The sequence below is a fragment of the Bufo gargarizans genome, chromosome 2 (genome assembly GCF_014858855.1).
Source record: "Bufo gargarizans isolate SCDJY-AF-19 chromosome 2, ASM1485885v1, whole genome shotgun sequence".
Classification (NCBI taxonomy): Eukaryota; Metazoa; Chordata; class Amphibia; order Anura; family Bufonidae; genus Bufo; species Bufo gargarizans.
This window is the reverse complement of record NC_058081.1, coordinates 491,867,794-491,891,265: the sequence shown is the minus strand read 5'-3', so window position 1 is coordinate 491,891,265 and position 23,472 is coordinate 491,867,794.

The following is a 23,472-nucleotide window of genomic DNA, read 5'->3' as shown; positions in this document are numbered from 1 at the left end:
TGCCAGGGCAGTATAACTACGCCACAAGTGATCCCATTTTGGAAAGAAGACAGCCCAAGGTATTCCGTGAGGGGCATGGCGAGTTACTAGAATTTTTTATTTTTTGTCACAAGTTAGCGGAAAATGATTATTTTTTTTATTTTATTTTTTTTCCTTACAAAGTCTCATATTCCACTAACTTGCGACCTCTGGATCTGTACCCAAGAAGCACGTAGGACGGAAAGGTGATCCTCCACAGCCGGAATATCCTGGGGAGAGAATACCTCCGGTAACACGGCAGGTTGGAACCCATAATTGGCCATGAAGGGAGACGTCCCAGAGGAAGAGTTCACCGCCGTGTTCCTGGTAAACTCAGCCCAAGGCAGGAGGTCAACCCAATTGTCTTGGTGATCGGAGACATAGCAACGAAGGAATTGCTCCAAGGCCTGATTGGATCGTTCTGCGGCCCCATTGGACTGAGGGTGGTAGGCCGAGGAGAAAGAGAGATGAATCCCCAACTGGGAGCAAAAGGCGCGCCAGAACCTGGACACAAACTGACTCCCCCGATCCGACACAATCTCCTTGGGCAAACCGTGCAACCGGAAGACCTCCCTGGCGAAAATCGTGGCCAACTCTTGTGCAGAGGGTAACTTCTTGAGAGGAACACAGTGGCACATTTTGGAAAACCGATCCACAATCATGAGAATGACCGTATGGCCTCGGGATGCAGGGAGGTCCACAATGAAATCCATCCCCAGGTGTGACCATGGGCGCTCCCCGGTGGCTATGGGTTGCAAAAGGCCCAACGGAAGGTGCCGAGGGGACTTACTCTGGGCACAAACTGGAGCATGCCGCTACATATGCGGCGATGTCGGAACGTAGAGAAGGCCACCAGAACAGACGTGAAACAGCCCAGGACAGCTGATTCTTTCCAGGATGCCCCGCGGCCTTGGAGTTATGGTAGGTTCGCAACAACCGAGTGCGCAACTCCTCAGGCACAAAACATCTGCCGTTGGGTCTCCCAGAGGGAGCACCAGATTGAGCCGCCAAAATCTGCTCACCCAGGGGAGAGGTCAGACTGGTGCGAATGGCGGCCAGGATCTGATTCGGAGGTATGACCGAAGTCGGAATCGACTCCTCCCTGGACAGCTCGGAGTACTGCCGTGATAAGGCATCCGCTCTGATGTTCTTGGAACCGGGTAGGTAGGAGACCACGTAATTAAAACGTGACAAGAACAGAGCCCATCTGGCCTGACGTGGTGTCAATCTCTTGGCCTCAGAAAGGTAGGTCAGATTCTTGTGGTCCGTCAGGATGAGAACCGGAACCACCGAACCCTCGAGCAAGTGCCGCCATTCTTTAAGGGCCTGCACGATGGCCAATAACTCCCTGTCACCAATCTGATAGTTGCACTCCGCGGAAGACAGTTTCCGGGAGTAAAACCCACAAGGAAGCAGAGGACCCTCTGGTGTTCTACGCTGAGACAGAAGGGCGCCTACTCCCGTCTCAGACGCGTCCACCTCGAGGACAAAGGGCAACCCAGGGTTGGGATGCGACAGAATCGGAGCCGACACAAAGGCGGACTTTAGAGCCTCAAAAGCTCGGATGGCCTCGAGCGGCCAGACCTGGAAATTACTGCCCTTCCTGGTCAGATCCGTGAGAGGCTTGGCTAGCATAGAAAAGTCCCTGATGAACTTCCGATAATAATTGGCGAAGCCCAAAAAGCGCTGCAGGGCACGGAGACCACTGGGCTGGGGCAACTGTAAGACAGCCGAAACCTTCTCAGGATCCATGGAGAACCCCTCAGCGGAAATGATGTAACCTAAGAAGGTTACCTGGGGTCGGTGAAATTCGCATTTCTCAAGCTTACCGAACAGCCTGTTCTCTCGTAACCGTTGCAACACTCGTCTGACATCCATAATGTGGGCCTCCATGGATTCAGAATATACCAAGATGTCATCCAAATAGACCACCACACACTGCTGCAACAGGTCACGGAAAACATCGTTGATGAATTCCTGGAAGACTGCGGGCGCATTGCACAACCCAAAGGGCATAACCAAGGATTCATAATGACCGGTCCTGGTGTTAAACGCGGTCTTCCACTCATCGCCCGCCTTGATCCTTACCAGGTTATATGCCGCCCTCAGGTCGAGTTTGGTAAAGACCGTGGCCCCTTTGAGGCGATCGAACAGCTCGGAAATCAAGGGTATCGGGTAAGCGTTCTTGATCGTGATGCGATTGAGACCCCTGTAATCGATGCAAGGCCTCAACTCACCGCCCTTCTTTTTCACAAAGAAAAATCCAGCCCCTGCCGGGGACGAGGATTTGCGAATGTGTCCGCGTGAAAGCGCCTCCCTCACGTACTCCTCCATGGCCTCATTCTCCGCTACCGACAGTGGATAGACTTTGCCACGAGGAGGAACGGCACCAGATTGTAACTCTATGGCACAATCGTATGGGCGGTGCGGAGGTAGGGCAACCGCGCGCACCTTATCGAATACATCCCGGTACTCTTCGTATTCAGGAGGCAACAGAGAGTCCGAGGAAGTACACAGCAACTTGACAGGCCCATGGATGCAACTAGCCCCACACTGCGGTGACCACGAGAGGATCTCGGCCGATCTCCAATCGAAAGTCGGATTATGCTTCTGGAGCCAGGGGTACCCCAAGACCACCGAGTAGTGTGGAGACGAAATCACCTGGAGACAGACCGACTCTCTGTGAACGGCACCAATGGCTATCCCCACTGAAAGGGTCTCATGAGTCACGTGTGGCGGCAGAAGGGGTCTGCCGTCTATCGCCTCAAGAGCCAGTGGGGAACCTCGAGGCTGCAGAGGAATGGAATTGGCGGCAGCGAACACACTATCAATGAACAAACCACCAGCACCAGAGTCCACCAACGCCTGGGTCGTCACCGAGCCCCCGACCCAGGAGAGGACAACAGTGATCAGTGGTTTGTCAACACGGGAAACCGGGGACGAGGAGACTCCACCCAAGATCTGCCCCCGACAGGATCTCAGGTGCGAGCGTTTCCCGGACGGTTCGGACATGCCAACCGAAAATGCCCACCGAGACCACAGTACATGCATCGGCCCTCGCGTCTCCGGAGTACCCTCTCCCCCTCGGACAGGCGAGCAAACCCCAGCTGCATGGGTTCACCCCCAGACAAGTCATCCCCAGGAGGCGTGGGAGGAGAGGGAGGCACGGGTGGGACAGCAAACGTAGGCGCCAATCTGTTAGAAGGCCTCCGCAGGCTCTCCTTAAAGGAAGGTCTCTCCCTGAGTCTGGTGTCAATCAAAATCAGGAAAGAAATAAGAGACTCGAGCTCCACTGGTAGGTCCTTAGCTGCAACCTCATCCTTCAAGGCATCCGAGAGACCATGAGAGAAAGCAGCGACCAGAGCCTCATTATTCCAGCCCACCTCTGCTGCCAGGGTACGAAACTCAATGGCGTATTCAGCTATGGATCGTGAACCCTGTCTGATGGACATAAGGAGCTTCGCAGCAGAGGCAGCACGAGCCGGCACATCGAATACCCTCCGAAGAGAAGCAACAAAACCGGAAAACTCGGCAACCACCGGATTGTTGTTCTCCCATAAAGGGCTGGCCCAGGCCAAGGCCTTGTCCGAGAGCAGCGAGATCAAGAAGCCCACCTTTGATCTCTCAGTAGGAAAGGCATGTGGCAGCAACTCGAAATAAATGCCCACCTGGTTAAGGAAACCTCGGCACTGAGTTGGCTCTCCCCCAAAGCGCTGTGGAAGGGGGGCAGAACCGGTCATACCCCGAGACACCGCAGGCGCAGCAACAGGTGTCGGGGTAGACTCTGGCGCAACAACCGGAGAGGCAGCAGGAGCGGGCCCAGGAGCGACAACCGACCCATCGGCAACGGAAGCGAAATGAGCCGTGCGTTCAAGCAGGGTTTGCAACGCCACAGCGAACCGACCCAACAGGTGATCCTGCTGATCAAGTCTGGCAATCAGCGTAGGTAGCGAGGATGGCCCTGTACCGTCAGAATTCATGGCTTGGTCCTAATGTCATGGAACCATGAACCAGACGTACAACAAGAGATAAGTGGGAATAAGAAGGCTTTATTGAAAATCAAGCTGTAAGCAAAAGTCCAAACGGATGGCTAAACCGAAGCAGGGTCTTGCGTAGCCAGAGGTCAGGAACCAGAAGGGTAGTCAGACGAAGCCAGTATCAGGAACCAGCGGGGTAGTCAGACGAGGCCAGGATCAGGAACCAGAAGGGTAGTCAGACGAAGCCAGGATCAGGAACCAGCGGGGTAGTCAGACGAGGCCAGGATCAGGAACCAGAAGCAGCAGCAGTCTTAGAAGCATGTGAACACAGGAGGACCAAGCAAGGAACTGAAGCCACAGACCTCCTATATATATGAGCTAGGCATCCAGCTCCTCCCAGTGGGAAGGAGAAGCCGCAGGGTGGGAGGCTACAAGAAACCCAGAAACCAAGATGGCCGCCAGCACATGTCAAACGAAGGAGAACAGCAAGAAGGTAAGACCATGACAGGTGATCAATGACAGGGGGGTGATCAATGACAGGGAAGTGATCAGGAAGTCTATATGCGTGATCACCCCCTTGTCATTGATCACCCCCCTGTAAGGCTCCATTCAGACGTCCGCATGTGTTTTGCGGATCCGATCCATGTATTAGTGGATCCGTAAAAATCATACGGACGTCTGAATGGAGCCTTACAGGGGGGTGATCAATGACGGAGGTGATCAGGGAGTCTATATGGGTGATCACCCCTCTGTCATTGATCACCCCCCTGTAAGGCTCCATTCAGAGGTCTGCATGTGTTTTGCGGATCCGATCCATGTATCAGTGGATCCGTAAAAATCATACGGAAGTCTGAATGGAGCCTTACAGGGGGGTGATCAATGACGGAGGTGATCAGGGAGTCTATATGGGTGATCACCGCTCTGTCATTGATCACCCCCCTGTAAGGCTCCATTCAGAGGTCCGCATGTGTTTTGCGGATCCGATCCATGTATCAGTGGATCCGTAAAAATCATACGGACCTCTGAATGGAGCCTTACAGGGGGGTGATCAATGACAGGGGGGTGATCAATGACAGGGGGGTGATCAGGGAGTCTATATGGGGTGATCAGGGGTGATCAGTGGTTCATAAAGGGTTAATAAGTGACCGGGGGGTGTAGTGTAGTGTAGTGTTTTGTGGTTCTTTACAGAGCTGCCTGTGTCCTCTGGTGGTCGATCCAAACAAAAGGGACCACCAGAGGACCAGGTAGCAGGTATATTAGACGCTGTTATCAAAACAGCGTCTAATATACCTGTTAGGGGTTAAAAAAAATCACATCTCCAGCCTGCCAGCGAGCGATCGCCGCTGGCAGACTGGAGATCCACTCGCTTACCTTCCGTTCCTGTGAGCGCGCGTCACAGCTCACGGACCTACAGACCCCGTTTTTGCGGACCGTGAAAAAATACTGTCGTGTGCATGAGGCCTTACTCACACGCCCCTTTAGCTGCAGCAGAAAAGACACTCGCCTTGAGCTGTACGCTTGATATAAATCTAGCAGAGCAATGAATGGGGAGATCTCTGGACCCATGTGAGGTGCAGGGCTGGTTTTAGCTTTGTTAGAAAGAGTTTGTCATGTTGGTAAGGCTGATTAGTCATCCTGCATTGGGGCGGAGGCTCTTCATATACGAGCCACACTCTCACTCACAGGCGCGTGTTTTCAGGTGCACAGCTGCTGCTGGGTGTCATTAGCAGACTAGCTTCTCTGGTAGTAGGAGTCTTTCTTTGCAGAATGGAGCTTGTTATTTTGCTCTCTGCTACGTAGCATGCACGCGCCATACTACGTTAGTAGGTTGGGCCGGGGCCGTCTCTCCAGGCTGGTCAGAACCGACTTTGCTAGCGAACAGGAGGCTTTGCCTCAGAATCTGCTACCTCAGGTTTGCTCGTTGGGGCTAAATACTTCTATTTCTTTTCAATTTAGTTTGTTGGTAATAGGAGTTAGTTCCTATAAATCTTACAAGCTTCACTTCGCTTTGTTCGTCTAGAATGAAAAGAAGTTACTTCAGCCGGTTTACTGTAAAGAAAGAGTTACCTGGGCTGCATATGACGTCATGTTTGGAGATCGGACGCAGCGTTTATTGTTTAGGCCTCTTGCTGTAGCTGTTCCTTGCCATCTTTAGACTTCATGTATTTCACTTTTGTAAGCTGTGTACTGGGGTGAGCTCCCCAGGATACAGCAAAGTCACAGACAAGAAAAGCGACACTGACACCAGCTTTATATGCAAGAATATAAACTTTACTTTGGAAACAGTATTAACACAAGTAGTACAAACAGTATAAGTAATACCCCAGGCCCACAGTCACCGTACCTGTCTGAGGGACAGGCCTAGCCCGTTGGCCTACACAGCAGAGCCTACAAGTCGTGCTGTGCCGCTATAGAGGACACACCTAACCGGTGGCAGATGCAGCAGGGCCCGCAAATCAATTACTGCACTGCAGTCCAGTACAGTAAGGCCTAACAAAGCTATAACCCTATCTAACTAGCTAATACAAGGCCTAGGCTAGTCTCTGTTACTTTAGGCGGTAATCAGGTGTACTGACCTGCGTCCTTTCTGGGCCCTAGGATGCCGCTTACCCGGGATGGCCACCAAGCTCTCAGCAACCGTGCGGCCTTGCTTGATGCTAAGGTTTTCTGTTCATACACTGGAACTGGTCTTCTTGGGACAACCTCTCTTTCAAAGAGCTGGATCCAGACAGGGGACAGCAGATACTCTCCTTCCTTTGAGTGTCCATTCACTGCTGGACATCCACAAGCCAGGATGGAATTGGATTCAATCCCTCACAGCACAATCCTTCCACCATGTCAGATCAACACTTCCTGGTTCACACAGAAGCATGCTGACTGTGCTGCAAAACAGTGGCCTCTAGTGCCTGGAATGCCAAATGACAGCTCCAATACAATTTAAACATAAATATACAGGCAGAGCTTATCCACAATCTCACACTTTCATGCTCTTCTGTTATCCTGAGCGGCATTTACACTTTCGGCTTTTTATTTCATGTCTTAGGCTACTTTCACACTAGCGTTCGGGTGTCCGCTTGTGAGCTCCGTTTGAAGGGGCTCACAAGCGGCCCCGAACGCTTCCGTCCAGCCCTAATGCATTCTGAGTGGACGCGGATCCGCTCAGAATGCATCAGTCTGGCAGCGTTCAGCCTCCGCTCCGCTCAGCGGGCGGACACTTGAACGCTGCTTGCAGCGTTCGGGTGTCCGCCTGGCCGTGCGGAGGCGTGCGGATCCGTCCAGACTTACAATGTAAGTCAATGGGGACGGATCCGTTTGAAGATGACACACTATGGCTCAATCTTCAAACGGATCCGTCCCCTATTGACGTTACATTGAAAGTCTGGACGGATCCGTCTGAGGCTATTTTCACACTTAGAAATATTTTAACAATATAATGCAGACGGATCCGTACTGAACGGAGCCACCGTCTGCATTATATGAGCGGATCCGTCTGAGACGGATCCGCTCTGAACGCAAGTGTGAAAGTAGCCTTATGCTGCATCCGCACGTCCTTACTGTACTGCACTTTTCTACTCTTGGTTCGTATTCACTCAGATTGGTCTCACATTCAAGCTGCGTTCACCTGTTGGCTGTTACATCTTATTCCGTCCCCAGCCGACAGCCGGATCCGTATTACATGCCTGTTATTACATGTTGTATACTCGGCTTGCAGCCATAGCTGCTACTGTTACTCTGTTTTCATGCTCTGGATGCACCACCCTGGTGTTCCCACCTTTCTCCACTCACAACCAGAGCTGCGTTTATACCAAATTTCATGCTCTGCTTATACCCAAAGTTGTGTTCACACTTCTATTGCTACACCAGGTCATATACCCCACTCACCGAAGTCGCTTTCCATATCTGCTGTCACATCAAGTTAATATTCTGTTCACATCCAAAGCTGCGTCCGCATGTCTGCTTTTCACATCTTGTCCTATACTCCTTTCACTACTAGAGCTGCGTCCACATGTCTGCGTTCGCATCACGTCAATACTCTGCTCACTTTCAGGTTGCATTTATACGTCTGCTTTATACCATGCTTTTCATGCGCTACCGATACTCGGAGCTGCGCCTATACCATGTTTTTTAGGTACCACTCACATCCAAAGCTGCATTCACCCATTTGTTGTTACATCATGTGTTGTACTCTGCTCCCACTCAAAGCTGCATTCTCCTGTTCATTGCTACATCATGGTTTTGCTCAATCTCACCGGGGCAGTCTGCACCCACCGCTCTGGTACCTCTCTCCTGACAAACATAACTGCGTTCTTTTCAGGCTTACGTTCCCTTCCTCGGTGGTCTGTTACATTCCATAGGCCTATTTTCTGTTTAATCCTGGTTCATAATCACCAGTTAATGTCCGTTATTATCTCCATTTTCTGTCACGTTTCCCTTCGTCTTTTCAGGTCATGCAGTTGAACTCATATTGGGGTCCCCTTCCACGTCGGTCAGGTCTCGTTCCTAACGATATTTCGCCTTGCATGTTATTCAGGCCACGTAGTGTATCTTAGGTATCGCCTGCCACATCGGTCAGGCTCATGGTTTAATTTCACCTGCACCTTATTCAGGTAACTTTTTTTTTTTTTGGTATAATTCTAAAAAAATATATATAATCCGCCCCGTGGCTTCGGGGGCCCGACGACTGTTTTCAGTCCTGCTGGGCTGATTGCCTGGTTGGTTGTCCATCTGGGCTGATTTGGCCCCTATGTATCGCATACATACCTGCTTCCCTAATTTACTAATAATCCATGTTGGTCGCTCACTTTATGTTTTGACCGCAAACTGGTCCGGTTCGCCCTACAGCATCATTGTCATGTCTTACGCAGATATTTCGTCTTTCTTTAATTGTTCATGCTTTTGTTCAGGTCCTGCCAGAGGAAGAACAATTAGGGCTATTCCCTCTAGCATTTCAGTCTCTGATCGTAGTCTATAATATCTTGTCAACCAGGTCCCCGCGCAAAGTCTTTGCCTTTTTACCACAACCAGGAATTCATTTTCGCCAGTAGCTTCAGTGCATTGCATTCCCTCACTCATGGGAGGGCATAGACAGAATCTTCTATATTATGGCTTCGTAGCTTCTTGCCGCACTAACCTCCGACTCCCTACAACCACGTTGAATCGGATTTTGGACAAGGTCCAGCATTTCCTCACGGTACAAGATTCAGATAGTAGGCCGGTCTTCACGTCTTAAGCGTAAAAACAATTCTCAGGGGTGCACAGTAGAACAATAAGAAAGAGAAGAAAATCCAGCTCTCTCCGGTGAAAAAATGAGAAACTTTAATCCAGCAAGTTTAAAATCCATACAGGTGTACAAAAAACAGTCAACGCGTTTCAGACCTCAGAGAAATATGGGTCCTTCCTCATGACAATCGTTTGTCACGAGGAAGGACCCATATTTCTCTGAGGTCTGAAACGCGTTGACTGTTTTTTGTACACCTGTATGGATTTTAAACTTGCTGGATTAAAGTTTCTCATTTTTTCACCTGGAGAGAGCTGGATTTTCTTCTCTTTCTTATTGTATATACCGCACCCAGGAGCGGCATCCGTGCACCTCTGGTGATTCTACTACTGCAAGTGAGAGCTGCCTTATGTTTTTTACAGTAGAACAATGCGCGGATAGCTGTTGTCTGGGGAACTATTTAAGGATTCTCTTCCTATCTACATGGTTCTTTTTGACCCTCATTCCTGCATAGTCTAGGCAGTTAGGTTTCGGTCCCACGATCTCCTGAGGCTAGGGCATTGCCAGTACTCGCACTAGAACCAAACTTTACAAGTTCCAGTTGGTTTTATAATCCATTTCACAATGAAGTCCCGGTCCCTATTCCGCTTTGGGGCAGTATCCGCAATATTGAGCATCATGTCTCTGGCCTTGTCATCCACAAGATGGGTTGTAGGTCTCCTACTGGTCTTGCCTCATATACCCCGAATTTTCGCTCTAGATCCCGGACGCCTTGCAGTTGGCTTGGGGATTAGTTTGCACATGCCATTCAAATTCCTTTTCTACCCTACTTGGCTTGGTTTTTGCCCACTTATAGGCCTACCCACGATCATGGCTTAGGGCACACAACAAGCCATTTCGTGGGAGGGGTGGAGGCTCTTCATATACGAGCCACACCCTCACTCACAGGCGTGTGTTTTCAGGTGCCCCACCGTCCCTCCCTTATCTTCTCATTTTCACAGGGTATGCCCACTTATAGGCCTACCCACGATCATGGCTTAGGGCACACAATAAGCCATTTAGTCAGGTCAGCTAAGACACGCCTAGCTGAGTTAGGTTGTTCCCGTTGTTTCTCTCCCCAGGGTTCTTCAGATATCTCTTGGCCGTAGCCATGACCACAAGTACTATTGTCACGCCCTAATGTGGGAGGGAAACCCCACACTGAACATAGGAGGGAAAGGGGGAAGGAAATAAGGCCTGAAAACTAGGGAAGGAAGATGGACACCTCCTAGTGAAAACCCTAACCAAACCCCTGACTGGCTACCAGTAGACCCCAATTGTAGGTGATTTCATACACAGGAATGCCTAAAGTCCTATCTAACCCTAAAGGACCCTGGTACTAATGACATTAATTAGACAACCTGTTCCTCCAAAAGAAAGGATGAACATGAGTCTCCCTGAGGCCTAATTCAAAACAACAAGGAAATGCAACACACAGAAAAGTCAAAATGAAATACAGCAGGGAAATAAAACACTCAACTTCCAAGAACTATCTGTCTTTTAACAGGACAGGAGCCACTGTGATCAAGCGAGCAGGATCTACAATGTACTGGGGCTCCTCCTGCTGGTTGGAGAAGTCAAATGACCGAGACAGAGCATCCGCCTTGATGTTTTTCTCAGCCGGGCAAAAGTGCAGCTCAAAATTAAAACGGGAGAAGAAGAGTGCCCACCTGGCTTGGCAAGGGTTCAGACGCTGGGCTGTCTGCAAATATGTAAGGTTCTTGTGGTCAGTGAAGATTATTACTGGATGCTGGGTCCCCTCCAATAGATAACGCCACTCCTCCAAGGCAAGTTTTTTGGCCAGCAGTACCCTGTCTCCTATACAGTAATTCCGCAGGGGAGAAGAGCTTGGAGGAGAATCCACATGTAAATATCTTGCCTTTGGAACCTGTTTGTAGTAAAACAGCACTGGCTCCTATGGAGGAGATGCCCAATTATAAAAAGAATTGGCGGGAGACATCGGGATGATGCAGAACAGGTGCAGAAGCAAAAGACCTTTTTAATTGGATGAAGGCGGCCTCCGCCTCAGGAGTCCAGTCTCTGGCATTCACCCCTTTCTTTGTAACAGCGGAGATCGGAAATGTAAAAGATGAAACATTTGGGATGAACTGACAACAAAATTAGCAAATCCAAGGAAGCGCTGTATAGCATGAAGACCCTGTGGGTGGGGCCAGTCCATCACTGCATTCAATTTCACAGGATCCATCTGCAACCCGTCATCCGAGATTATGTATCCAGGGAACGGTACGGTAGATTTTTATGATGCATTTTTCTAGTTTGGCATAAAGTCGATTCTCTCTCAACCGCTGTAAAACTAATGGTATATGCTTCTGGTGAGTGGTCAAATCTGGAAAATAGATTATTATAGTCCAGGTACACTATCATGCAGACATAGACAAGGTCCTGGAAGATATTGTTTACCAACTCCTGGAATACCGCAGGAGCATTGCAAAGACCGAAGGGCATGACAAGATACTCGTAGTGTCCATCACGAGTGTTGAAAGCAGTCTTCCACTCATTGCCCTATTAAATACGAATAAGGTTGCATGTGCCGTGCAGGTCGAATTTTTGGAAGACTTTAACTCCCCGGATCCTGTCAAAGAGATCGGAGATTAGCGGAAGAGGGTATCGATTGTTCACTGTGACCTTATTCAGACCTCAATAGTCGGTAAAGAGCCATAGGGATCGATTTTTCTTCTGCACAAAGAAGAACTCGGCACCAGCTGGTGAAGTAGATTTCCGGATAAACCCCCTCTCGAGATTCTCATTGATGTGATCAGACATCTCTTGGGTCTCAGGAAGTGAGAGTGAGTAGACTTGACCACGGGGAGGAGTGGCACCAGGCAGAAGGTCAATAGGACAATCATAAGGACGGAGGAGGCAGGGTCTCGGCCTCTTTATTACTTAAGACATCTGCAAAACTGGCATATTGCTGTGGAAGTCCAGGCAGATCTACAGGTACAGTAGGCAAGGAAGCAGGTTGGACCTCTGATAAGCAAGTGGACTGGCAGGATGATCCCCAACGTAGAATCTGACTGGAGTGCCAGTCCAGAACTGGAGTGTGCTGACGCGGCCAGGGAAGACCAAGGATAACCGGATTCACAGATGCTGGTAGCACATAGGAGATCATCTCTGAATGCAGAATGCCTATTTGCAACTTAAGGGGCATAGTAACAGAAAGCATAGGTTCAGGAAGTGGCAGCCCGTTTACGGAAGCCACTGACAGAGGCCTTTCTAGACAGATGGTAGTAAGCCGGTACTGATGGACCAGAGCTTGTTGAATTAAGTTACCGGCTGACCCAGAGTCCAATAATTGCAGGCACAGACAGTGTGACTCCCTTGAGAGAGTGTAGGAGATATAAATCCATGTTTGTTATATCTGAACCAGAGTTTAGTGAATGTCAGATTTTTTGCAGGTGTTAGGGAACAGATGACCCCCACCTTCTCTATTGTCAGAAATTTGTGTTTTTTTGCTCCAAGTTATGCAACACCCAAAGCTACTGGATGTCAGCTAGTCTAATATAAAGATTTGTCTGTAACCTAATAAACAGATCACTGCTTTACAGCATCTTTACTGTACCAGTTTGCTCAATATGTGTACACGTATGATTTCTTCTTTGATTTGAACCCCAATAATCATAGCCGCAGGGGTAATTTCCCCAACAAATTCTTGGCGCCCAACGTAGGGCTGGACTAATTGGCTCTCCCTCGACACCCCGATTACCACGGTCTGACGGTCAGAGGACGTACAGATCTACTCAAAGCAGCTGCAAGGTGGTAAGAGACCTTATCTTACTAAAATCTGTGCCTGATCTCCTGTGTGCCCAAATCGGTGTAGAATTGGAGTCTTAAATAGAGATGTCGCGAACATAAAATTTTCCGTTTGTGAACAGCGAACGCAAATTTCTACAAATGTTCATGAACGGGCGAACCGGGCGAACCGCCATAGACTTCTATAGGCAGGCGAATTTTAAAACCCACAGGGACTCTTTCTGGCCACAATAGTGATGGAAAAGTTGATTCAAGGGGACTAACACCTGGACTGTGGCATGCCAGAGGGGGATCCATGGCAAAACTCCCATGGAAAATTACATCGTTGACGCAGAGTTGGATTTTAATCCATAAAGGGCATAAATCACCTAACAATCCAATTTTGTTTTGAACAACGTGGTTTAAAACATCCAGTGTGTGTATATGATCAGGTATGATGTTGTATCGACCAGGTAGTGTAAGGGTTACGCCCGCTTCACAGACATTGACAGACCAAACTCCCCTTTTAATGCACCGCAAACAACCGCAAACAGTCTTTTTGCCCAACCGCAAACTCCCCATTTGTACAAGGTTGGATACCAAGCTAGCCATGTCCCGTTGATGTCATTTAAGGTTTCTTCCTCCACCTAGCCACATACAACACCAAGGGTCCCGGAAAGGTGAATTGAATTGATTTTTCGAACGGGGAGATGGTTAAAAAAAACGCTGTCTCGCTCCCCTTTGTTTGAATCCACGGTCACTGCGTCTGTGCCGTGCAATTTACTGTCCCACCCGATATGAGTGCTATTTTCTATAGTTCTCTCTTCTCATCAGTTTAATCCCTGTTATGTCCCCAATCTGGGGTCCATTTATTAAATGGATTTTTCGAACGGGGAGATGGTTAAAAAATTGCTGGCTCCCTCCCCTTTGTTTGAATCCAAGCCACAATCACTGCGTCTGCGCCGTGCAATTTACTGTCACACCAGATATGAGTGGTATTTTCTGCAGTAGTAGTTCTCATCGTTTAACGTCCCATATCAGGGTGGGATTGCCTTTTGTGAAAAAAAATGTAGGCCGGGTACCTTCGACTGCCTTTACAGTGACAGACCAAACTCTGATATACACCAAACTGAATTGATTTTAGGAACCGGGAGATGGAAAAAGCAGCTTGGTCGGTCCTCTTACTCCCAAGTTGGGGCACTGCGCGTGCACGGAGAAATGTGCTGTGACACCCTATATGAGTGGTGTCTTAACTAGTACTATTCCTATCAGTTTAATCCCTGTTATGCCCCCTATCCGGGGACGTGTGTCGAATTAACGAACCATTACGACATCCTGGAATAATTTTGTTCTGAGCTTTGTACTTGCTTTGTATTGGAATTGATGGGGATTTTTTAAATTGTCTGCATTATTTCTAATAAACTATTAAGAGACTTTATTATCATTTTTTTATTTTATGTATTAAAAACCCACCCATACAACTTAAAAAATATAAACAAAAAAATTTAAGTTTTGTCTATGAAAAAACATCCAGCCGATCGCTTTTGGTCTGATCATAATGAAGCAACAGCCTTCTCATCTGGGGTGTGGCAACATTGCCAACACACTCATAGAGGTGATGATCGCTTCATTGTGATACGCAAGTCCCTTCACCACAACAAGGTAACGATCACGAAAGGGGAATTGACACTTGTATGTGCCTTTTTTTTGTTGTTTTGTTTTTGCAGCCACAGTGCAGCACCAGAGGCCAGAAAAATTAGGCCTGAAAAACAATGTTATTGTTGCAGCCACTGTTGTAGCAGCGGCCATAAAAATGTATGTTTTCAAGGCAGAAAGGTGACTAAAACATTGCGGCTTGAACCCTAGTTGGTGGCGGAGAATTCACGAAAGTCATCCGGTATGCAGACATTAAATACAGCAGTGTGGGGACCATTTTGAGGCCAAGGCATGTCATCAGGCCTTTTGTTAGTTAAATGTATCTCCTACTGTCAGTCCCTTCGGGATCCATGCCTCATTCATCTTAATGAAGGTGAGGTAATCAACACTTTTTTGACCGAGGCGACTTCTTTTGTCAGTGACAATGCCTCATGCTGCACTGAAGGTCCTTTCTGACAGGACACTTGAAGAGGGGCAGGCCAGAAGTTCTATCGCAAACTGGGATAGTTCAGGCCACAGGTCAAGCCTGCACACCCAGTAGTCAAGGGGTTCATCGCTCCTCAGAGTGTCGATATCTGCAGTTACGGCGAGGTAGTCTGCTACCTGTCGGTCGAGTCGTTCTCTAAGGCTGGATCCCGAAGGGCTGTGGCGATGTGTAGGACTGAAAAAACTCTGCATGTCCTCCATCAATAACACATCTGTAAAGCGTCCTGTCCTTGCCGCCGTGGTCATGGTAGGAAGAGGATTACTTTCCCCTCTTCCCCTGTTAGATTCCCGTTGTGCTGTGACATCCCCCTTATAAGCTGTGTAAAGCATATTTTTTTGTTTGGTTTTGAACTGCTGCATCCTTTCTGACTTCCGGTAATTTGGTAACATTTCCGCCACTTTCTGCTTATACCGGAGGTCTAGAAGCGCGGCCACCCAGTACAGGTCGTTCTCCTTCATCCTTTTTATACGAGGGTCCCTCAACTAACATGACAGCATGAAAGACCCCATTTGCACAAGGTTGGATGCCGAGCTACTCATTTCCCGTTCCTCCTCCTCACTGATGTCATTGACGGTCTGTTCTTCCCCCCAGCCACATACAACACCACGGGTCCCAGATAGGTGACAACAATGAGCACCCTGGGATGCCTGCTGTGGTTGGTCTTCCTCCTCCTCAAAGCCACATTCCTCCTCTGGTGCTGGGTCAGCCACTGATCCACCTGTGCGTTCAAGGCGGACAGGAGTGCTGGTCCGGTGTGGCTCTCGTCTTTCAGGCAAGTCAACCCCAAGACAGCGTGACACTGTTGTATCCGGGATGTGGAATAGCCCCTGGGGAGCTGGGGGGATTCAGTTGATGTGCAGCCAGACGCCGCAGCAGAAGAGGACTCAGCCGAGGAGGTTATGGAAGAGGATGGAGTAGGAGGAGTAGAGGAGGTGGCAGTAGGCCTGCCTGCAAGTCGTGGCGGTGTCACCAACTCCGCTGCAGAGCCACGTATTCCATGCTTGGCAGCCGTCAGCAGGTTGACCCAATGCGCAATGTAGGTGATATACCTGCCCTGACCGTGCTTTGCAGACCAGGTATCAGTTGTCAGATGGACCCTTGCCCCAACACTGTATGCCAGAGATGCCATGACTTCCTTTTCAATCACTGAGTAGAGGTTTGGGATTGCCTTATTAGAAAAGAGTTCCGTCAAGCCAGCTGTCAGACGCCGGGCAAGGGGGTGACTCTGTGACATTGGCTTCTTACGCTCAAACATTTCCTTTACAGACACTTGACTGTGGGCAGATGAGATGGAACTGCTGAAGGTAAGAGGCGGAGTGGCGGGTGGTTGAGAGGGGGCAAGGAGGACAGCAGTGGTTGACGTGGCTGAAGATGCTGGACCAGGAGAAAGATGGTGGCTTTGAGCTTGTGTGCTGCTTCTACTCGTCATCATGTGTTGATCCCATAGGCGTTTGTGATGTGCGATCATGTGCCTTCGCAAAGCAGTTGTACCTAGGTGGGTGTTGGATTTCCCATGACTCAGTTTCTTTTGGCAGAGGTTGCAAATGGCATCGCTGTTGTCAGAGGCAGACACACAAAAAAAAAGCCACACTGCTGAGCTTTGCAATGACGGCATTCTGGTGGTGGCAACAGCATGCGTTGATTAGCGTGCTGTCTGGCTGACTCCGGGTGCCAATACATGCGGTCTGACTGTGCCACTAGCTCCTTGCGACGACCTCCACCTGCTTCCAACTCGTCTCCTCCTTCTCTCTGTCTCCCCTTCTGAACTTTCCCCCTCTTCTTCTTCTCTTCGAGCAGGCACCCACGTGGCATCCACAGACACATCGTCATCATCAACCACTTCACTTGTATCTGACACCTCAGCAAAGGAAGCAGCAGCGGGTACAACATCATCATCATCATCACACTGTACGTCCATGCGTGTAATGCTGCCTGACTGAGACATATCCCTGTTATCTACATCCCCTGGCAATAATGGTTTCGCATCACTAATTTCATCCAACTGATGTGTAAATAACTCCTCTGAGGGATCAAGTGAAGCGGCTGTGGTGGCTGTGGTGGTAGTGGTGGTGGTGGGCGGGAGAGTGGTAACTTGAGAGCAGGTGACCAAAGCTGAGCTGGAGGAGGATGGTGCGTCAAGGTTCTTAGCGGAAGCTGTTGAAGATTGGGTGTCCTGTGTAAGCCAGTCAACTATTTTCTCCGAATTTTTTGGGTTCAGGGTACGTGGTCTCTGAACACTGGGCATAATTCCAGGGCCAGTGGAAAATCACAGCACCACAACTATGTGAAGTGGTACTATGCGTGCAAGGTACTGTGCCAACCTATATAAGTGGTGGGCACTGGGCAATGGGCACAGTACAGTATGTGTGGGCCTGACACACACAAGCAAATGTGATTATATCACAGAAAAATATTAAATTGAATTTTTTTTATCTGCAAGGTATTTGAGTGAATGACACCCTGTAACGGTATGAGTGGAGGCCTAGCCACTAGCCAGTATACAGTATGTGTGGGCCTGACACACACAGGCTTGCAAATGTGATTATATCACAGAAAATTTTTAAATAGATTTTTTTTATCTGCAAGGTATTTGCGTGAATGACACCCTGTAAAGGTATAAGTGCAGGCCTAGACACTAGCAGTATACAGTATGTGTGGGCTGACACACACGGGATTGCAAATGTGATTATATCACAGAAAAATTTTAAATAGATTTTTTTTTTTTATCTGCAAGGTATTTGAGTGAACGACACCCTGTAACGGTATGAGTGCAGGCCTAGCCACTAGCCAGTGGCCACAATACAGTATGTGTGGGCTTGACACACATGCGCTTGCAAATGTGATTATGTCACAGAAAAATATTAAATAGAATTTTTTTGTATCTGCAAGGTATTTTCTGTCACACCCTGTATGAATGGTGTGCAGTGCAACACAGTGCTGTCTGTGACTGAGCCTGCGGCCTCTCACACACGGGCAGCCAGGCAACTGCAATATATATATATATATATATATATATATATATACACTCACCTAAAGAATTATTAGGAACACCTGTTCTATTTCTCATTAATGCGATTATCTAGTCAACCAATCACATGGCAGTTGCTTCAATGCATATAGGGTTGTGGTCCTGGTCAAGACAATCTCCTGAACTCCAAAATGAATGTCAGAATGGGAAATAAAGGTGATTTAAGCACTTTTGAGCGTGGCATGGTTGTTGGTGCCAGACGGGCCGGTCTGAGTATTTCACAATCTGCTCAGTTACTAAGATTTTCACGCACAACCATTTCTAGGGTTTACAAAGAATGGTGTGAAAAGGGAAAAACATCCAGTATGCAGCAGTCCTGTGGGCAAAAATGCCTTGTTGATGCTAGAGGTCAGAGGAGAATGGGCCGACTGATTCAAGCTGATAGAAGAGCAACGTTGACTGAAATAACCACTTGTTACAACCGAGGTATGCAGCAAAGCATTTGTGAAGCCACAACACGCACAACCTTGAGGCGGATGGGCTACAACAGCAGAAGACCCCACCGGAAACCACTCATCTCCACTACAAATAGGAAACAGAGGCTACAATTTGCACGAGCTCACCAAAATTGGACTGTTGAAGACTGGAAAAATGGTGCCTGGTCTGATGGGTCTTGATTTCTGTTGAGACATTCAAATGGTAGAGTCCAAATTTGGCGTAAACAGAATAAGAACATGTATCCATCATGCCTTGTTACCACTGTGCAGGCTGCTGGTGGTGGTGTAATGGTGTGGGGGATGTTTTCTGGGCACACTTTAGGCCCATTAGTGCCAATTGGCCATCGTTTAAATGCCACGGGCTACCTGAGCAGTTCTGAAGGCAAAAGGGGGTCTAATTAGTATGGTGTTCCTAATAATTCTTTAGGTGAGTGTATATACAGACGTGGACAAAATTGTTGGTACCCTTTGGTCAATGAAAGAAAAAGTCACAATGGTCACAGAAATAACTTTAATCTGACAAAAGTAATAATAAATTAAAATTCTATAAATGTTAACCAATGAAAGTCAGACATTGTTTTTCAACCATGCTTCAACAGAATTATGTAAAAAAATAAACTCATGAAACAGGCATGGACAAAAATGATGGTACCCCTAACTTAATATTTTGTTGCGCAACCTTTTGAGGCAATCACTGCAATCAAACGCTTCCTGTAACTGTCAATGAGACATCTGCACCTCTCAGCAGGTATTTTGGCCCACTCCTCATGAGCAAACTGCTCCAGTTGTGTCCGGTTTGAAGGGTGCCTTTTCCAGACTGCATGTTTCAGCTCCTTCCAAAGATGCTCAATAGGATTGAGGTCAGGGCTCATAGAAGGCCACTTTAGAATAGTCCAATTTTTTCCTCTTAGCCATTCTTGGGTGTTTTAGCGGTGTGTTTTGGGTCATTGTCCTGTTGCAAGACCCATGACCTGCGACTGAGACCAAGCTTTCTGACACTGGCTAGTACATTTCTCTCTAGAATTCCTTGATAGTCTTGAGATTTCATTGTACCCTGCACAGATTCAAGACACCCTGTGCCAGACGCAGCAAAGCAGCCCCAGAACATAACAGAGCCTCCTCCATGTTTCACAGTAGGGACAGTGTTCTTTTCTTGATATGCTTCATTTTTTCGTCTGTGAACATACAGCTGATGTGCCTTGGCAAAAACTTCGATTTTTGTCTCATCTGTCCACAGGACATTCTCCCAGAAGCTTTGTGGCTTGTCAACATGTAGTTTGGCATATTCCAGTCTTGCTTTTTTATGATTCGTTTTCAACAATGGTGTCCTCCTTGGTCGTCTCCCATGTAGTCCACTTTGGCTCAAACAACGACGGATGGTGCGATCTGACACTGATGTTCCTTGAGCATGAAGTTCACCTTGAATCTCTTTAGAAGTCTTTCTAGGCTCTTTTGTTACCATTCGGATTATCCGTCTCTTAGATTTGTCATCAATTTTCCTCCTGCGGCCACGTCCAGGGAGGTTGGCTACAGTCCCATGGATCTTAAACTTATGAATAATATGTGCAACTGTACTCACAGGAACATCTAGTTGCTTGGAGATGGTCTTATAGCCTTTACCTTTAACATGCTTGTCTATAATTTTCTTTCTGATCTCTTGAGACAGCTCTTTCCTTTGCTTCCTCTGGTCCATGTCGAGTGTGGTACACACCATATCACCAAACAACACAGTGATTACCTGGAGCCATATATATAGGCCCAATGGCTGATTACAAGGTTGTAGACACCTGTGATGCTAATTAGTGGACACACCTTGAATTAACATGTCCCTTTGGTCACATTATGTTCTGTGTTTTCTAGGGGTACCATCATTTTTGTCCATGCCTGTTTCATGAGTTTATTTTTTTACATAATTCTGTTGAAGCATGGTTGAAAAACAATGTCTGACTTTCATTGGTTAACATTTATAGAATTTTAATTTATTATTACTTTTGTCAGATTAAAGTTATTTCTGTGACCATTGTGACTTTTTCTTTCATTGACCAAAGGGTACCAACAATTTTGTCCACGTCTGTATATATATATAATATAATACAACAGATGATGCAGCAGCACAGTCAGACGTTGTGCGCTGGGTGCAATATTCCTCAGAGAGGCTGGCTTGTCCTCCAACATATATATTCACCAAATGAAGAGGCAGCACTTCCAGTCATGGGTGATAGGGTGACGACCCCAAACTTTATTCCCAGCAACGTTTCGGCCTTCTCTCTGAGGCCTTTGTCAAGCTACAACAATGCTAAAATGTGGGCTCTATATACCCACAATTCATTACAAAATCAGTGCAATTAATGAAAACCAGTGTAGACAATTAAGTCACATGACCATCCAACACTATATTGTCACATGACTATACAAGTGCAAATCTTATTTATATCACATAATAAAACCATCGTACAGCGTATTTCACATAATAATCAGAGTGGGTCATACATCATATGTGTCGCATATCATAAATGCGATGTACAAACATCAATATTCAAAATATTACATCCAGTGTTCACTATCTCCTAAGTGGTCACAAGTGTACTAACCATAAAGAGTTAAAATCATTATACAGCTGTATCTTATTATTAAAATCGGTGAGACCAACCGTCATGGCGTAGCCCAGTGTGCCTGCTTCAGCGTCTCCCCGTCTGTCAGGCGCATGCGCCGCGACGGAGCGTCATGCGTCACCCTCCCCATATGCGCATGCGCCTGACAGACGGGGAGACGCTGAAGCAGGCACACTGGGCTACGCTATGACGGTTGGTCTCACCGATTTTAATAATAAGATACAGCTGTATAATGATTTTAACTCTTTATGGTTAGTACACTTGTGACCACTTAGGAGATAGTGAACACTGGATGTAATATTTTGAATATTGATGTTTGTACATCGCATTTATGATATGCGACACATATGATGTATGACCCACTCTGATTATTATGTGAAATACGCTGTACGATGGTTTTATTATGTGATATAAATAAGATTTGCACTTGTATAGTCATGTGACAATATAGTGTTGGATGGTCATGTGACTTAATTGTCTACACTGGTTTTCATTAATTGCACTGATTTTGTAATGAATTGTGGGTATATAGAGCCCACATTTTAGCATTGTTGTAGCTTGACAAAGGCCTCAGAGAGAAGGCCGAAACGTTGCTGGGAATAAAGTTTGGGGTCGTCACCCTATCACCCATGACTGGAAGTGCTGCCTCTTCATTTGGTGAATATATATATATATATATATAATAAAATAAAAGCACACTGATGTACCAGCCCTGAAAGGGGCTTTTTGGGGTGCTGTCAAGACGCTGTCCTTACAGCAGATGAGTCTGTGGACACAGAACAATGCCCTAGCTAACGCTTTCCCTATTGAATCAGCAGCAGCAACACTCTCCCTCCTCTCACTGTGAATGCAGCTTCCGAATGAATCTAAAATGGATGCTGTCCAGGAGGTGGGAGGGTCTGGGAGGGAGGGTCTGCTGCTGATTGGCTGGAATGTGTCTGCTGACTGTGAGGTACAGGGTCAAAGTTTACTCAATGATGATGTATAGGGGGCGGACCGAACATCGCATATGTTCGCCCGCAGCGGCGAACGGGAACAAGCTATGTTCGCCGGAAACTATCCGCCGGTGAATATTTCGGGACATCACTAGTCTTAACACCTTAAGGACCAGGCAATTTTTTTGCAAATCTGACCAGTGTCACTTTATGTGGTGATAACTTTAAAAGGCTTTAACTTATCCAGGCTATTCTAAGATTGTTTTTTTGGAATTTTTATTTATAAAAAAATACTAAATTTACCAAAAATTTGTAAAAAATTGCAAATTTCCAAGTTTCAATTTCTCTACTTCTATAATACATAGTAATACCTCCAAGCATATTTATTACTTTACATTCCCCATATGTCTACTTCATGTTTGCATCATTTTGGGAATTATATTTTATATTTTGGGGATGTTACAAGGCTTAGAAGTTTGGAAGCAAATCTTGAAATTGTTCAAAAACCCAGGGGACCGCAGGGATCAGAAACTACATAAAGCGATGCAAACCGTAGGTCTGAATTGACCTGCGGTTTGCAGCGATCGCCGATATGGGGGGGTCACAGGACCCCCCCCCCGGCATTGACCCTGGGTGCCTGGCTGTGTGTAACCATGTCATGGTGACAGTTTAATGCCAGGACGAGTATACTCGTCCTGGTGCGCTAAGTACCCTTGCTCCAGGATGAGTATACTCGTCCAAGGTCCTGAAGGTGTTAAACAGCTGATTCACAGTCCAGCCTATTTTTGGTAAATAACTAAAGAGATGATATTCCTAAGTTTATTGGGTAAGGACAAAAATTACTGACGATGGTAAATTTGACTGGGACACATTTGGATTAGTTGTAGGAATATTGATTTATTTGAAGTGTGTGGTATATATCTTGTGGAGAATCACTGCTAATGCCATATAAGGAAATCAGGACCTGTGGAACCCTATGAATGGGTTGTAAGTCCTAGAAATAATATTGACTTCTACCTTCATGGAAGGAACTTAGACCAGCCCCGCAAGCCAAGTTGAAGGCATGTAAACCTGAATTGCGAGTTACACCACTACCCCCAGCTTATTGCTGCTGCCAAAGGTCTGGAATTAGACATGGAAAAGTTCACAGTAAAATTTGTAGGTCAAGGAGCAGGCCCCAAGCCCTTTAAGGAAGGAAGCTTCACTGTCATTGTTGATTTTTCTTGATCAAAATGGCTGTAAAGTCTCTAAGGACAAATTACAATTCTGTAAGGATAGAGTAATCTTCCTGGGACATTGCTTGTCACATGGTGTT